The 15053-nt window shown below is 50.8% G+C and overlaps 1 pseudogene; it reads right to left on the bottom strand.

Annotated features, from left to right (window-relative positions):
• Nucleotides 1-3630: 3630 nt before the first annotated feature.
• On the bottom strand, nucleotides 3631-5019 carry LOC140504768 (ubiquitin-conjugating enzyme E2 Q1 pseudogene; annotated as a pseudogene).
• Between the last annotated feature and the right edge of the window lie 10034 nt (nucleotides 5020-15053).

Below are 15053 nucleotides of genomic sequence, written 5' to 3' on the forward strand. Positions count from 1 at the left end.
ATGATTGGATCTTTGAATCAGGCAAATCACTGTGTTGGCAAATTGGAGCATGTATTGGAGTGGGACAGTCTTGAACAAGGCCAACCCATGAGCAGGCTACTAAAGTCCAAGGGTGAGAAGATGAGGGTCTGCACCAAGAAGGTTGAAAAATCAGTGGAGAGAAGGGAATGCATTTGAGAGATGTTGCTAAAGTGAAAGTGGATAAGATGGGATGAGAGAGAGGAGTCACAGAGGACACCTGGATCGTGAGTCTAAAGGGCTGGGAGGATGGTGTCGTCCTTGACAGGAACAGGGCTGAGAAGGAGAAAGAAAAGGGGTTCACTTTTATACATTTACAGCTGACAGTTATTAGTTGTGTGACCTTGTTCGATTAACCCCAACTGCCTCACTAAAAACAATCTAGTACAGGCTAGGAAATACAGTGTTGGATCAGTGAAAGAGATCAGGTACAAATTACATTATAGTAAGTGATCAAAGTAATCTATTATATGATAAACCCAAAGATCTGAACTTTTGGAACAAAAGCATTATATAACAAAAACTGCTGAGAACACTGGAAAACTGTATGGCAGAAACTAGGTGTAGACCAGCATCTCACACATGTGAGATATTTATCACACAAGATAAAGTCAAAATGGGTCAGTGACTTACACATAAAGGGTGATGCCATAAGCAAATTAAAAAAGTAAAGAATAATTTTCCTGATAGAGCTATGGATAAAGGAAGAATTTAGAATCAAAGAAGACAGAGAGCATTACAAAATGTGCAAAAGACATTTTTGATTATACAAAAATTTAAAAAGTTTTTCCACAAACAAAATCAATGCAATCAAAATTATAAGGAAAGCAGAAAACAGGGAAAATATTTTGTAACAAGTATCTCTGACAAGGGCCTCATTTCTCAAACATATGGAGAACTAAGTCAAATTTCCAAAAGTACAAGTCATTCCCCAGCTGATACTTATCAAAGTATGTGAACAGTTTTCAGACAAAGAAATCCAAGCTATCTACATTCATGTAAAAATGCTCTAAAACACTATTGACTAGAGAAATGCAAATTAACCACCTTACAGCTATCACATTGAGTAGTAATATGACAAAAAAATGGAAAATGATGGATATTGGAAGGGATGTGGGAAAACTGGCACACTAATGCACTGTTGGAGTTGTGAACCGATTCAACCATTTTAGAGAGCAATTTTGAACTATATCCAAAGAGCTGTAAAACTTCCTACCTTTTGATCCAGCAAGACCACTGCTACACCTATATCCCAAAAACTTCCAAAGAAAGGGAGAAGAACCTATTTGTATGAAAATGTTTATACTAGCTCTTTCTGTGGTGGCTAAGAATTGGAAATCAAAGTGATGCCTGTCAAATGGGGAATGGCTAAACAAGGCTGTGGTATATGCTTATAATGGAATATTATTGTGCCATAAAAATGATAAGCAGAATGATTTCAGAAACACCTGGAAAGACTTATATGAACTGATGCAGAGTAAAATGAACAGAACCAGGAAAATGTTGTACACAGTACCAGCAATATTGCTTATTGAAGAACTGTGACTTAGCTATTCTCAGCAATGCAATGATCCCATACAGTCCCAAAGGGCTAACGCTGAGGCATGCTATCTGCCTCTAGAGACATTGTTTGAATACACTCAGGTAAGGTATTTTGCACTTTCTTTTATTCATGTTTTGTTCAAATACATGTGTAACCTATTTGTGATTGCTTTCATCTCAGAGAGAGAAAACAGAAGGGAGGGAAAGAGATAGAATTTGGAACTCAAAATTTTAAATAAAAATGTTAAAGAATTTGTTGCCATTACTGAGTTCATTCTAAGAAAGACAAAATTAGGTTGTACGCTCATGTTTATTCTCTCAGAGCTGGCAGATCACACGTAGAAATATGCATGGGAGTGCATTGTGTAGAATGAGGTCAAGGATGATAGACAAAGGGCATCCTATATTTTTAGAGTAATTCCCTCTCACCCCTCTCTTGTTTCATTGCTCAGGATGCCTATGTAAGCAAAAATTATAGTGTCCATATGTGTTAACTGTAAAATGAGAAAGCATCCCTTAATTAGAGAGACTGTACATACAATAATATAAGAGACTGTCAAAATGTCCATTGAAAGTATAGATCCAGGATGTCTGGGGTTTCTTTGTCATTAACATGAGTAACATGACTGATTGCTGTGAGCCATTTTTGAGCCCCTCTGCCCCCATCACACAAGACAGACCTAAAACCTGGGTTGGCCAGTCAGGAGAAGACACCTTTTGAGCCAGTCTGAGCTTTACCTACCATAGTGCCTGGCATTCCCTCACCTAACAAACATGCTTTACCTTGCTCCCTGAGTGAACCCCCAATGCTCCTTCCTCTGTCAGGAACTACGAGGCCAAGGAGCTGACCAGGAGCATTCTGTTTACGAATGCCTTGAATTGGACGCTGTCTTGAATCACCAGTCTTTCTTATCTTGGTATTTTATGGACACTTGTTCTGGTATGTGATTCTCCCTCTCACCCTCTCCCCTCTCCCTCTCCCTCTCCTTCTCCCTCTCCCTCTCCCTCTCTCCCTCTCCCTCTCCATCTCCCTCTCTCCCTCTCCCTCTCCATCTCCCTCTCTCTCTCTCTCTCTCTCTCTCTCTCCCTCTCTCCCCCTCTCTCTCCCTCTCTCTCTCTCTCCCCTTCTCTCTCCCTCTCTCTCTCTCTCCCTCTTTCTCTCTCTCTCAGACCTCCCAGATCTCTAATTTCAGTTGATAATTTGGCACTTCTCTTATGTCACTTTATTTACAATCTCTCCTCTTAAGAAATTTCTCTTATTATGGCTAACACATGAGGAAAGTATAATTTTGGGTTGACGCAGGCTCCTGATCTGAGATTGCTCTAAGTATAGGAAGAGTCTCCCTCAGTTTGTTTACTCTGAGTTGAGAATCATTTTCTGACTGATGCAAAGCATGATTCTCTGGCTTAATGAGAATAAATAAACACATTACAGCCCATGCACAGCCTGATTCTGTTTGTACATTGGTCAAACTTTTGGTAAGGTGAATCCAATTCTGTTTGCTCTTGAACAGACTTTTGGTAAGGAGGAACCTCATTCTGTTTGTTATCTAGATAAACTTTTGCTTAATGGAGAAACTGATTCTGTTTGTTTTTTCCAAATTAATAAACTGTAATTTTTTTCCCCAAGATACATTTTTCCCACACACATCTACCACACACTGCAACCAAAAGCAGTATTGTATATGAAAGAAGAGAAAACAAATACAAAATCCCTAGCATAGGTAAAGAGGATGATCTAGTTTGGAACACAACTGAGTTTCCAGGAACATGAGAAGGCTCAAAAATTTTCTAAGGATGCCTGCTATCAAGGGTTCTAGCAAGGTGGTTGCTTGAGTTGTAATTCAGTCTTGAATAACTCAAACAGTTCTGTGTTTTCCTTTGTTGTTGTTTTTTTTCTGAGCATTTAGAATAGCCATCATTCTCCTGCAATGGCCAGACCTATCATATCCAGTAAGAGAGGGAGGGAGGGAGTGAAGGAACCACAGAGACAGCATAAGATCCAAATGTAGCATTCAAATATCATTAGTACAGTGGTGCCTGTTGGGGAAGGAGGAAGAAACTCTGGGATTAACCATCTTCTTGGGCAGGTGGGGAGGAGGGGATGTACCAGTCATTTTTTTTTTCATGAATCTGCACCAGGGACTTGTAGGATTGCTGCACTTTTCTCAGACTTAAGTTGTGTTGCTTCCAAACTGGACTCATGCTTTTCCTTTCACCAGGGTGGCACTGATCTGCATGATCATGGACTCTATGGAATAGGCAGTGGTTCAGGTCTGCTTAATGAGTATTTCCATGCAAATGGCACACCTACCCAGAACATGCCCTCCTGAGGGGCCTAGAGAGACAACCCTGACAACTGGTGTGTCAAAAGGAATGTGTCTTTAAAAGAAAAGTTGAGGAGAATGAAGTCAGCTCCTTCCTTCTCTTTGTGGATCCTGAGATCACTGTGCAAAGCACTGTCCTGGTCAACCTTGAGGAGTTTATCATTCCAGTTATATAGGCTATCATTTACTAGTTTGGCTGCATTGTCTCTGCCTTGGAAACTCTGTTATTGGTAAATATTCCTGAACTCCTTCATCAGTTGGTCTTTGGCATGCCTCGAACTGGACACTGCAGCACTTAAGTAATCCTGTCTCTGGTTCTTTTTAATTTTCTCTACTATGGCCAAGTTCTCCTTCCCAATGCCATCATCCTTGGACTTTTCCCCCTCAGTTGGCTCTTATTCTTTCATTTCATTGTGATCTAGGTCCTCTGTATCCTCAGGCATCTCTTAATCTGCATCTTCAGAAGAAACATCTTCTGGTATACACTGCTATGTAGTTGGGGCTGGCCCAGCATCTCAACATGTGGATTCTGAGGGAGGTTTTACAGTTTGCATAAGTCTGAGATGATCCTCTTCAGATGCTGTAACAACAGAGTATTCCCTCTATGTCTACAAGACTCTCTAGCGTAAGGGCAATGTGATATCCATGGCAGCCGTTATGAGTATGCATATATATTTCCAGGGTAAATTTGCAAAATATAATTAACTCTCTCCAAGGCAAAACCAAATATTGATTTGGAACATGCTCAGGGCCTGCCCTGAGCTGTCGCCTGGGGCTTACCTCTCCAACTGCTCCAACAGCCTTACCGGTCGTCCAACGGTTCCGGCCCCCTCCTGTGGGGGAGGGAAATGACCAAACAGTGCACTCGAGGAGCTGCTTACTACACTTTATTGCCTACCCCAATCCTCCCGACCTTCCCGTGTTCCCCCTCATATACCCTGCCGTAGCTCCTCCCAAGTTCCACCCTGGAGGCAGAGCTCAGCTCCGGAAGGGGCGTTCCACCCCCGGGCGTCTCCGGGCTCACCAGGGGGCCATGGTCCAGAGCTCGTCCCATGTTCCACCCTGGAGGCAGAGCTCAGCTCCGGAAGGGGCGTTCCACCCCCGGGCGTCTCCGGGCTCACCAGGGGGCCATGGTCCAGAGCTCGTCCCATGTTCCACCCTGGAGGCAGAGCTCAGCTCCGGAAGGGGCGTTCCACCCCCGGGCGTCTCCGGGCTCACCAGGGGGCCATGGTCCAGAGCTCGTCCCACTACAACTCCCCCTTTTTGTTTAAACAGGGGCGGTGTCCTGCACGTGGGGGTGTTGCGGGGGTGCAAGGAGGGAACGCAGGTCGGCCTTCGCATCCAGGATAGCTCGTCTGATCAGTGCACAAACACATCGCAGTAAGCAGGGAAGGCAGACGCAGGTCACTAGCAGGAAGGCGGCTGGAACCAGAAAGGTGGTAAGCCACTGGAAGTTCACTAGACCATCAAGCCAGTGGATGAGGTCGTTGGCTTCTTGCGCGCGCTGTCGCTGGAACTCAGCACTGGTGTTCCGCAGCTCCTCGATGAACAGGGCCAATTGCTGGATGTCCCCGGTTGCGTTCTCCACAAGTAGGGTGCCCTGCAAGGCAGCGCGTACACTGGTCCAGTCGCCAGGAAAGGAGGTGTTAGTCCCGTTGACGGGCAACGGGGTAACGCAAAGCGGGGCATATTTGTAGTGGCACGGCAGATGCATGTAGAGTTGAGTGAGCTGAAGGTTGTCTCCGAGCCACAGGACTGTGGTGGCAAGGGCCCCGATGGATAGCTGAAAGTGGTTGTTGATGGCGTTTTGGACAGCCCAAGCGCTCAGTTCTTCGTGCATGAAGGTCTGAAGAGTGGACGCCAGGACGTCAACGCTCTGTCGCAGTTCTTGGATCTGGAACTCCTCGTAGATTTCGATGGCAAGGTTCAGGAGCCCAAACACGATGCCGCCCGCATCCCGGCGCACGCGGGTCAAGGGAGCCTCTCGTCGCGTGCGGGTCAAAGGGGCCTTTGGGGGCTCGTGGGCAACACGGTGCCACAGTTCGTCAGTGGGTGTGAGAGCAAACTGTTCAGCTTTGACAGGAAGCAATTGATAGGGGACTCTCCACACTAGGAAGATCAGGCGGTCTTTGTACCGGACGTCGATGGTGTCTGTCAAGGTGGCCTTGAGGCAGGTGACATTGTACCTGGGCAACCCTGCTGTCGGTGGCATGGGCGTGACTGAGGTGTTGTCGGGGTGGCAAAGAAGGAAAGCTTCATCTGGCGGGGTGCGCACGGAAGCGCGCCACCGGTAACAAAGCGTGTCCTTGCCCTCGGTGCGAGGATGGCACGTGCTGTTGGCGTTACCGAACACCGCCTTCCACGTACTGCCCGTGAAGTCACGGCAGTGGGTCAGGGCCTTGGTGGAGTTGAAGCAGGGCCACACTTCCACTGTTGTATTCGTGGGGGCAAGAGCAAGTCCTACTTTCCAGAGTTCCGAGTGGACAGTCCCGTAGGGGAAAGCAACAGGGGCAGGGGCCGGCAGCCGTCGGTACTTCTTGTACTTGGCTACGTGGCCCCAGAAGTGGAGTGACACGTTCCCCACGGTCGGGCCGCAAGAGAACACGCCGGTGGAACAAGCCTTGAAGGTGCCCCACACAGTCCCGTACAAGCCTTCCGGACAAGGGGCTGGGGCAGCAGTACGGTTGAAGTGCGCCTGTCTCTGGGCCTTGGTACAGGCTAGCGAGTGGGGTATGGCTAGCAGGGAAACGTTGAGTCGGGTAGTGTGGTTGTGTAGGTCAGAAGCGAAATGCGGGTTAGATGTAACAGTCACGGGCCGCAACTGCAAGCAGTAGTCAGCAGAGAGGTTGGTGAGGGTAGCCGCAGTGAAGCAAATGGGCTGCGTGTAGGCTACAAAAGTCATGGGGCGCCGAAAGGTGTGTACAGCGGCGGCCTCGGGAGTTCCCAGCTGGGCGCCCCGGTGGATGTCATCGGAGGGGCCGTCTCCCACTAGCACGGTGGCGTTACCTTCCACGAACAGTTTGGAGGGTCCGATCCCCCATCCCAGCACTCTCACGGTTGGGGGGTCCTTCATGACGGCCCAGTAGTGCTGGCCTCGTTCGTCCGCTTGGCGTCGTTGGGGGCTGGTGAGATTGTACCACTTGGAGGGTGAGGCCTGGGCCATGGAGAGACTGAGCTGCAGGAGGAACAGTTCAGCCAGTTTCTTCGCCTGGTTCCTCCGGCTCCTGGTGCGCGCCGTGGGTCGGCGGCGGTGCCCCCGACGACGTCGCCGTCGTCTCGCCGTCAGCTCCGACTCCGGTTGCGGCTGACCCTCCGGGCTGTCCTGGTTGGAGTTCTGCAGCCCAGCGGGTCGGGACCCATCGTTGGTCAGCAACTGTTCCGCCATCTGGTAAAACACAAAGATGACCCTGTCCTCTAATAACAACTGTGCCGGGGCCTTCCCAGCCCCCGGTCGGTGACTTCCACATCACTCGCGCACCTGTTAAGCAGGTGGAGGGATGGGGCTCAGGGAGGGATAACGTGGTCTTAGGTCTCGTGGGGACAAAGAAGCGTAAAGCCGGTGTGGTGTTGTCGTCCCGAAAAGTCAAAAAATTATGGGTGAACACCGCCTGGGCCAGCAGAGCGCCAGAGAGGCGACCCCCGGCTCCCCCTTTTAGTTTAACGAGGAGGGCCTTGAGGGTGCGGTTGGCACGTTCCACGATGGCTTGGCCCTGGGGATTGTAAGGAATGCCGGTGACGTGGGAAATGGTGAACTCTGAACAAAACCGCGCAAAGGCACGGGAAGTGTAGGCTGGACCATTGTCGGTCTTAAGGACTCTGGGGGGTCCAGCAAGGGCAAAACACTGCAGGAGGTGCGCTGTAACGTGACGGGCCGCTTCACCCGGATGTAAAGAAGCGAAAAGGAAGTTGGAAAAGGTGTCAACCGTCACATGTATCAGGGAGGAACCAAAATGGGTGACGTCCATTTGCCACACCTCATTAGGGTAGGTACCACGAGGGTTGACAGCGTGGTCCCGTGGAGGTGGGCGAAAAGGGACGCAGGAGGTACAGCGCTTAACAAGGGCACGAGCCTCGTCCTTGGATAGGCCATAGAGGAGGCGCAAGGAACGGGCAGACAAATGGAACTTGGAGTGGGCTTGCTGGGCGTCGGCCACCACGGGGCACAGTAAGGCCTTGTCCACCACGTCATTGCCCTGATAAATCGGGCCAGCAAGACTCACGTGAGAACGGACATGCAAAACGTAAACGGGTTGAGTGCGAGCAGAAAGAAGGGTCTGCGCGTCACCCAGTAAAGAGGCCACTGGGGACAAACGGGGATTAATGGCTGCCGATGGCAAGGCAGAAAGGGCCGCAGAACAATAAAGGCTGTCCGTTATGAGGTTAAACGGGATGGCCGAAAAAAGCCGCAGAGCCTGGCAGATGGCATAAAGCTCGTTCTTCTGGGCGGACGTGTAAGGGGTAGAGTAGACCGTCAGCAGCTTACAGTGTGGGGCGTAAACAGCCGCGCGGCCGTGCTTTGTAGCGTCCGTAAAAACGTTAGGGCCCGAGACGGGCTGGGAGGACACAACACAAGAGGGAGGAGATAAAGGTAGTGCCGTCCATCCCCGAAGGAATGGCGGCAGAGGCAACGAGACAAAGACACACATAGACAAGAGAATGGCCCATTCTTCATGGCGATCCGCATAAAGGCGGAGGGCCTCTTCGCCGGTGGGGAAGTTGAATCGCGGGTACAGTCCAAAGATTTGGAGACCGCGCTGAGCAATGTCGAGACAATACTGGGCCAACAGGAGGTACCGATTGGGAAGGCTCCTTTTCGCCTTCTTGGGGTACAGCCACTCTATCGCCCCATGTTGTTGGTAAAGACAGGCGATGTGAGAGGCAGGGTTAAGTATGACAGCATAAATGGGGCTAACAGGGTCATACTGCACGATATAGCCGTCAGTTCGGTGTTGGATGTCAGAGAGGGCCTTCTTAGCCTCGGGGGTCCACTCCCTGGGGGAGGTCAGGTCACTGTCCCCCTTCAGAATATCGTACAAGGGTGTCATGAGGTTTTCGGGGATGGGCGTTGTGGCCCGTAACCACTGGAGAGAACCGATCAGTTTTTGGAAGTCGTTCAGGGTACGGACTTTCCGGGAATCAATGTTGGGTGGCTGCCGTGAGGCACGACCGGCCCGTAGGGTGTGGCCCAAATAGAGGTATGGGGCCGTGCTTTGTATCTTATGTGGCGCCACCTGAAGGCCGTACTCCGCCAGACAGTCCAGCACCCCTGTTACGAGGGCTGTCAGCTTGGCTGCGTCTGGGGAGGCCAGGAGTATATCATCCATGTAATGCAGGATGACAGCGTCTGGGAAGGTGTCTCTTATGGGGGCTATCACAGCCGCTACATATGCTTGGCACATTGTGGGGCTGTTAGCCATCCCTTGAGGGAGGACTTTGAACTGGTACCTACGAGAGGGACCCTCGAAATTTAGGCGAGGAACCGAAAAGGCAAACTTATGGCGGTCCTCGGGTCGTAAAGGAATGGAATAAAAGCAGTCCTTGATGTCTATGATCTGTATGCAATAACCCTTCGGTATGAAGGCCGGAGATGGAAGCCCGGTTTGTAAAGGACCCATGGGCCTCATGCACTGATTGATGGCACGGAGGTCGATTAACATCCTCCATGTGCCAGCCTTTTTCTTAATGACGAATACGGGAGAATTGAAGTTACTGGTAGTGGGTTCTATATGGCCCGCCTCTAGCAGGCCCTTCACTATCTGTTCTAAGGCGGTGAGCTTTTCTGCACTGAGGGGCCACTGTTCTACCCACACAGGGAGTTGGGAAGTCCATTCTATTCGTGGGCATCTCACCATACGAGTGGCCCCAATCAGTTTTCCGCCACGTGCTCTGGGGTGACTAAGCGCACGTGCATTTGCTCGAGGACGTCCCGGCCCCAGAGGGCTGACGACAGCCCTGCTATTTTTAATGGCCTGAACAGTCCAGTTTGTTCTGCGTGAGTCCATGTCAGGTGCCTGGCTGCCTTTCTGGCTATCTGGTCGCCTCCCACGCCAGCGACCGTGAGGGATGAGGCCTCTAGAGGCCATGTGGGAGCCCATTGTTCGGCGTTTATCACGGACAGGTCCGCTCCAGTATCTAACATGCCGAGAACAGGGCGTCCTTCTACCATAAGCGTCATCATAGGCCTCTGCTTATCTACGACTTGGCACCAGTTTATGTCCGGGGTGTTCTCTTCCACCCACGGGAGGGCGATACCGCGCCCGATAGGAGTCCCCGGGGGCAAAGTAACAGGGTAACAGTGGGGGTTGGTGATACAGACAGCAGAACCCCCTGCTGGGAGTAACTGTGTGTGCACGATGCCGGGAAAGTACCCGGTAGGCCCTACAACCAAGCGAGGAAAGGAGGCCGACGGGACATGAATCGTTGTTGTGTCCCACGGCTTGATTACCACGTCTAGCTCCTCTCCTTCCCCTTCTGCCGAGGTACATGTTAGTACTTCAGTTGTCCCAACTCTCGGCGATACCTGTCGCCCAAGCCTACGGGAAGCGGTTGTGGTCCTATCGGGGTCTCTGGGGCTACGTGGATGGGATAGCTTTGCGGGTGCCGGGGTCGGGGGCCCCCACGAGGAGGGCCCCCTCTCCCGTTTCCCGGCACCGAAGCACTGTACCGCTTGTTCCGGCACCGGTTAGCCAGGTGCCCCTTTTTGCCACAGATCCAGCAGGCCGGGCTAGGGTTTGACCGGCAGTCCCTACTCCAATGCCCGGGCTTGCCACAGCGGTAGCAGGTGCCGCCACCACCCCGCCTTCCGTCCCCAGCGTCCCGCCGGCCATGAAGGCCGGAGAGCAGCCCCTGCGCCAAGGCAGTAGCCATGGCGGTTAACTTGGGGTCTTCGCTGGGTGCGCTCAAGAGGCGGTCCACTACGTCTGTCAGAGTGGCAGTCGAGCTGAGACCAGACAAGGCCTTCTGATATGGGCTCCTAAGCCCCTCTTTCACAATTTGGGTAATGACCAAGTCGGTGCCTGCTCCCTGGCCAAGGAGGCGCTGTACTGTTGTTTGGACCCTGCTGACGAAGTCAGTGGGGCTTTCCTCAGGCCGCTGCTTCAGGCCTGTAAGCCTGGAGCGGCCTTCTCCTTGGGCCTCCACCTTGGCGAAGGCCCGCAGAGCACAGGCCGTGACCCCAGCAAACACCATAGGGGTGTAGTCCATTTGGCTCTGGAGGGTTTTCCACTTCCCAGTGCCAGTAAGCATCTCAAAGGCATCATCAGAGTTAGTGATGTCCTTTTCCTCGATGTAGAGGTCGGCCTCTCTCTTACACAACGCCTCCCAGGTTACATACTGGCCGGGAGTGAGGACCGTTTGTGCTACGTCCTTCCAATCAGCGGGGGTCCATGGCCAGGTAGCAGTGGCGTTCTTTAACAATTGGGAGACATATGGGGCCGAAGGGCCGTACTTCGCCACTGCTTCCTTCAGGTCTTTAAGTATCTTAAACGGTACTGGCTCATGGGCTCTTTGCCCCCCTGGGGGGGCATCTCTCACTGGGAACATCCGTGGTACGGTGTCCCATCCTTCCAGGGTCTCCCCCTGCCTCATAGCCTCCTGGAGGCTCCTAGCCACCATACTCCCTCCTGGGGGCCTACCGCTGCGCCCGAAGGCAAAGTCTGTGGGCAACGCCAGCGCGGCCAGGTCAGCGGCAACGTCCTCTACCTCTTCCTCTCTAGGGTAGCGTCTCCCTGGTTTGGGCCTGGCGCCAGCGCCGGAGGTACTTCCGGATTGCTGCGCCACAGCCCTAGGCCGCACGCCATCTTGCTGCGCCACAGCCCTAGGCCGTGCGCCATCTTGCTGCGCCACAGCCCTAGGCCGTGCGCCATCTTGCTGCGCCACGCCATCTTGCTGCACCACAACCCCTGAAGGACAGGGGGGTGCAGTTGGCTGAGGCCTCCATTCCTCCTCGGAGGTTTCTCCTAGTGAGTCCCCCACTTGGGTCGCACAGGACGCAGCCGCAGCCGGGCGCGGCGCGCCTTGGAGGACTATCTTAATCAGCCCGTACATGGTATAATCCATGTCCGTTAACAGACCGGGCGTGAGCTTCTCACAGGACGCCATTTGCTGGCCTACCAGCGTCCAATTGTTCTTTGTGATCCCCGAATATTCTAGCCATGGGGATACCTTCCAAATATGCTCAACAAACTCTCGACAATGGCTTAAATGGGGCTTAATTCCTTCCTTCTTGCAGAGCTTATACAGGTGACTAGCAAGCACTGCCTTCTCCTCAGGCTTGATCAGTGGGACACTATACCCCTGACCCATGGTTCCCGTATAACTGCGAGGCGCTGCTACCCAGCGACTTCTTCCCGCTTCCTGCGAGGCTCTCTCTGCGCTGTTAATCAGCGACTTCTTCCCACTACGCGCGTGGGGATCTCTGCGCCGACTGACGGCGACTTCTTCCCGCTCCCAGCGGGGCTCCCCCGTCTCCCCACTGCACGCAGTGAGGGACTCGCGCTGGCTGTCCAGCGACTTCTTCCCGCGGTTAGCGGGGATCTCTGCGCTGCCTGGCAGCGACTTCTTCCCGCTCCCAGCGGGGCTCACCTTACTCGCTTACGGGCGTTTGGTCCTTCCCCCCGGCTGTGGGGGGCCTACGGTCTCTGTTCGGGCGCCAGCTGCTCAGGGCCTGCCCTGAGCTGTCGCCTGGGGCTTACCTCTCCAACTGCTCCAACAGCCTTACCGGTCGTCCAACGGTTCCGGCCCCCTCCTGTGGGGGAGGGGAATGACCAAACAGTGCACTCGAGGAGCTGCTTACTACACTTTATTGCCTACCCCAATCCTCCCGACCTTCCCGTGTTCCCCCTCATATACCCTGCCGTAGCTCCTCCCAAGTTCCACCCTGGAGGCAGAGCTCAGCTCCGGAAGGGGCGTTCCACCCCCGGGCGTCTCCGGGCTCACCAGGGGGCCATGGTCCAGAGCTCGTCCCATGTTCCACCCTGGAGGCAGAGCTCAGCTCCGGAAGGGGCGTTCCACCCCCGGGCGTCTCTGGGCTCACCAGGGGGCCATGGTCCAGAGCTCGTCCCACTACAGGAACATCACTTCTAGGATAGCAGGAGGCAAGATTTAGAAAGATACTCATCACCATTCCAGGGAACACTGACATCTCAAGCAATCATTCCATTAGGCCTCCACACAAGCAATCCTTTAACATTCCTTTCCACACAAGCAAGTTACACTAAGCCAGTTCTTCCTCCAAAGGGCTCTATGTGACTCACGATGTATTATAGCTGTGAGCTGGACTAGAGGTCACAGAAGCCTATTAATAGATAGGGAAGATCATCCTATTCCATTAACATTATATGTGACCCCAAGATCTTTCATGTCCATTACAATAAGCTTATGGGATTTTAGGAGTAACTTGTATCAACATAATTTTCATAACAATTCAAAAGAAATACATCATGAGATCTATAAAATAACAATCAATTGAAGAAAACAACGTCTTAGGATAGGGGTTTGAGCACCAATACCCCATCATTTCACCCTCATATGAATGGGACCCAAAATCCCTTAGGGTAAAGGGTAAAGATCTCCTCTTCTAAAACTACTTCCCCCTGAGATTAGAAATAGAGCTGTCCCTGTCTTGAGAGGTCCCATTTGATGGGTCAGTTCCTTAGCTGGTATCCAAAGTTTGATGGAAGCCAAGTCTAGGGTTGATTTATCATAGTCTTGGACAAAGGGCAATGTCCAGCCTAAGCAGTCAGTCATCCACAAGTAGAGGGCACTAAGCTTGGAGGAGACAAATCCTTCAAACAGGTTGAATAAAGACCAAAAAGAATAAGGAAACAATAATCAGAAGCAGGGTAAATTGCTATATCCTACACAGCAGGGGTCACCCATAAGGGGACAGGAGCACATGCAGGAATACAAGACACCAAACTGTTCAGGGCACAGCCTGGGCAGGCTCGGGAGCGAGCAACTGCCCCGAGCCACTTCAGGAGTCAGCTTTTACTTAGAAATTGACATCATGGTTACATCCCAAGATAAGGAGAGGCAAACAAACATTTCCTGGGAGAGCACACAGATATACGCTGTATAACTTTTACAGCCCTTACAGCATCTAACCTTTATGGTCCATTGTCCTGTCTTCATGATATAGAATTCTGTACAATTCACTTAGAGGATATTCTGCCTCGCTGTGTTCCCAAGGAGGCATGCTTGACCTCACAGTCATGTCCTGCTGTTGCAGGAGACATACCTCATATACAACTTTTGCTGCTTAGGAGGCCTGTGAAATCAAGCTGCAGTAGGTTGGAGTCCCACAAATAACTATGTATGCTAACCTCCCAGGCCCTCAATCTAACTTCCCATGCTGTTAATAAGAATTAAAGGACCCTAACTTATTGTTGTTGGTCTAAAGTTCTAAGCCTAATAGCTTAATTTTAGATGTTAATTTAGTTTCACATATTCCCCTACCTACATCTATTATTTAATAGATCTGGTATTATGCTTACAAAACTTTTGATCATAGGAAATTGCCATTAAGAGAAGGGACATTTCAGGGAAACAACATCTCCCTACTTTCATGTCAATTCCAGGCAGGAGTAGATTGTCAACTGGCATTTAGCTAGGTATGTGTCAGTGAGGAAACGGAGTCAGGAAAATCCTACCTTAGCTCTGGTGAAACAGACCTTCTCCCAACCTTCCCATGAGATCACTTTTTTGCAATTTATGTCAGCATCTCACAGGCTTACTGGTATCATGAACCAGTGGCTCAGACAGCCTTTCTTACTATCCACCCCTGGAGTTAGACTCAGAAAAATAATTAATAATCCCATAAAATATCAAAATAGCAAGCTCCAATAATCAGTTTCAAATATGACAATAACTTCACTCTGACTGAGGAACATCTTTTGAAGCAAGTCTTAAGTAGCTTGAATGCATCATAAGTTATTACTCTAATAGATTTACATCTGTAATGCTTATCTATACCTTTCTAACTCTGCTCTGTCTAAATGAATGAGCTCCACATATGATACATTCAAACACTAACTTCAAATTATGAGCATGAGATGCATTCAAATCAAAACAGAAAGATTTAACTTTTCCATCAATGCAAAATATTACCAGAGGTTACCTGCCTCTAAGAAAATGGAAAAGGAAGTTCGAAAGCTCACTGAAGAAAAT

The sequence above is a fragment of the Notamacropus eugenii genome, chromosome 5 (genome assembly GCF_028372415.1).
Source record: "Notamacropus eugenii isolate mMacEug1 chromosome 5, mMacEug1.pri_v2, whole genome shotgun sequence".
Lineage (NCBI taxonomy): Eukaryota > Metazoa > Chordata > Mammalia > Diprotodontia > Macropodidae > Notamacropus > Notamacropus eugenii.